Raw genomic sequence first — 3301 nt, forward strand, 5'->3', positions numbered from 1 at the left:
TGGGAATGCTTTTCAATTCATGTGTTTAAAGATAGATCACAGAAAAATAAAATTTTGTTATTGAATTTGCAGGTGGTGAGGGGTACCGAGCCACACAGAAGTCACTGGAATAATCTAAAGAGTAAGTAACAAGGAAAGTTTTTGAAATGTCCTATTTTTGTCCCTTACTGATTATTAACACAAAATCCCATGCACATATTAAAAAAAATTAATTAATTGTGTTAGAAGTGCTAGTGGTAGAAAAGCCAAGCGAATAAAAACTAGTCACTGCTGAAAAACTATGCTTACTCTCTAATTCTGCATTCATTTTGGGTGCAATGCTGTTTACAAGGAACATAACCCCTTCTCGAGAATTTTTTGCAGTAGAAAAGGAGGTACAAATTAGTCAAAGAAAGTGACTATTGTTGTAAGTTCAGTGAGTTTTGGAGAGGCTGTGAAGTGTAAAAGTAAATGTCCATAGACTGTCCTGGTTTTTGACTGCTAACTGGAGTTCAACCAGAGCATGGACAATACTGAATAGGTTGTTAAAACTTTTATAATCTGTTATTTGCATTAACTTCCCTTTAATATATTGAGACTTTGATCTTCTCTTTGTCCTGCATAAAACCTCCTGCTGTGTCAGATATTATATTAAGCAGCATCTCATAAATAAAAAATAGAGAATTTTATTAATAATATCTATAGCCTAAACAAACATAAACCAGCTTTGAAGTTCTTCTGTGCTGATCTTTACACAGAATATCTTTACAAGAATATGCCAGTATTTACTGCATGTGCTCTCCTCTGCTCAATGGCAAATGCTTCAAATTTAGTAATTGGGGTAGAAAATATAGAAACCAGACATAACTGATTGTCAAGCACATGGGGCTCAGGAGTATACCAAACAGAAGACTGTCTGGCATATTATGTGGGATGTGCCAGATATGATCATAAAGTATCCAAATTATGATTATGGAAATCAGAAATATACTACTAAACTGCAACAGTCTCTCTGGACTAGCAATTAATTGTTAGGCACAGAATAAGTTCTTCATTGTAATAATATATATTGGTCTGCATTGCATCCAATAAATTAATATCCCAGTAACCCTGTGGATGAAAATGTCTAAACTCCAAAGGGATGTTGTAATGCATGGGACACAAAGCAAAAACAATAAAAAGAAAACATTCCCATATTTTGTGAGTGTAAAACCAGATCCAACAATGTAGAAAATGGAGCTCACAAATAATATCCATTAAGCAGAAGACAGAAAGATGTCAGGATGTGAATGAACAAAATTTATTTTCCAACTATGGTCTATAGCTGATACAGATCTAAATTAGAGGAAAAATTAGAAAAGATGTATGTGCTAAAAATACATTAAATTAATTTTAATTAAATGTGAGCTTTTAAATTGAATACGTCTGTGAGTTTACAAAGAATAAAGGCACGTATGATGAGATAAACACACTCAGAAATGCAAGAATGCCAAGATACCTTAATGCATTACACAGTTGTATCACTATTTACACTGAAGTGTAGTAGTGCAAATCCACACAAGATAGAGAGATTTTCAGAAGTTCTGAGGGTCTTCCATATGCTAGTTTGGGGATTCATTGTCTACTAATTTGCAAAGCTAACCAGTAAGTTATGATACGCCAGACCTTGCATAATTTGACCGGTTTCCCAACTACTTCAATAACTGGGTTATATAAAACATCTACGTAATTGTTGTTGTTTGTTTCATGTACTTTCATAATGGCAAAGGAGAATGGATGAACAAGGTCCCTATTCATCCTCACAACATTTCAATTTCCCCTCAGTTTTGAACAAGCCAGTTTAGGGTTTAACTCTGTCCCATGAGAGTTTCTGGTGCAGCTGTGCTAGTAGACTCAGTGTCAGTTTTGTACTGCAGAAATTGTCCTTAAGTAGTGCAATTATATTGTCTGTACTTTGCAAAAAAACTGAGAGGGCTTAAGAGAAAAATGAGAAGTAAAATAATAGGGTTTCATAAATTCAACCCAGATGCCAGACAAGCTGCCTTCATGATAACTGGCAATTAGAAAGGGTTGGGTCAATGAAAGTCTGCTTTATTTGGCTTTATACTCCACACTTTGTGTGTCGAAGTTAATCATGTTCCTTCTTGCAGTGCCATGACCTAATTATCAGTCCAGTAAGAACTCCCTCAAAAAATAGTAATAAGCTAATGCAATCCAACCTGTCCTGTTTTATTATTTCCTATATTAACTAGTTCTGTTTTTAGGTATGGTATTTACCATACCTAAAACCATTTATTTTTGTTTCTTACTGCATGTTCATTCCACATGTAGACACAAGTGTAATTAACCTAGAAAGCTGATGTACGTCAGAGCAGCTGACCTCTGTCTGGCTTTACCCTAGTCATGAGTGATTTAAAGACAGTTTAATACTTTAATCTGTAATGTATTTTCCCAAAAGGCACGGAACAGGTAACCTATAATGGCATGAGGAGTAGATACTTAATTTTCATAATGATTTCACATTGAAGATGAAAGAGCTACTCCTTAAAAGCGGTGGGATGGATAGTAAATTAATTTAAAAGTAAGGAATCAGATAACTAAAACTGTTATCTCACAATAAAGCAGATTCAAGTGAGACTTCAAATACCATTTCTTTACTTGACTTCAAATAAATATATCTCTAAGTTTTTAGGCGATTAATTTCCAGTTGGATTTCTTGTTTTGATTGTTCCTGTACATCCAAAGGTACCTCTTCTCATGCTTATAAATGGAGCATGTAATTAACAGTCTTATCTCAAGGTGATTTTTTCTCCCCCCCTTATGTTTTGCATAACTAAATAAGATTCCAATCACACGTCTATTTTTCTGGCAGGGTTTACCAGAAACCTCTACCCTGGCATTCAAGCACCTCAATCTGGTGTGGACGCTTGGGTTTACCGATACAGGTGTGCAAAGCCTCCAGCGTGCTCGAGTTTTGATATATTGACATATTAAAGCTTATGAATATTGCATTACAGCCCTCTGCTTGGAAGATGCCGGCACAACACCCCTCTGTGCTCCGGGGGGAGTTCCTCTCTGTTTCACAGCAGTTGCTCTGTTTGCTGCCGGTGCCAGCGCAGCCATCTGCCCGGGCGCCGGGGGGCGTGCGAGGCCATGGCCCTGCGGAGGGGAAGCCGCAGGAGGGATTCCGTGACCTCTGCCGGGTGACAGCCCCCTGCGCGGGCACAGAACCCCCTGAGCGAGAAGTGCTAGGCAACACCAGACGCCCCGGCCGGCCGGCCCGTGGAAAAACGCAACGAACCAGAAGAAGGGGCGGTGGGCG

Source organism: Geospiza fortis, unplaced genomic scaffold (genome assembly GCF_000277835.1).
Source record: "Geospiza fortis unplaced genomic scaffold, GeoFor_1.0 scaffold40, whole genome shotgun sequence".
NCBI lineage: Eukaryota > Metazoa > Chordata > Aves > Passeriformes > Thraupidae > Geospiza > Geospiza fortis.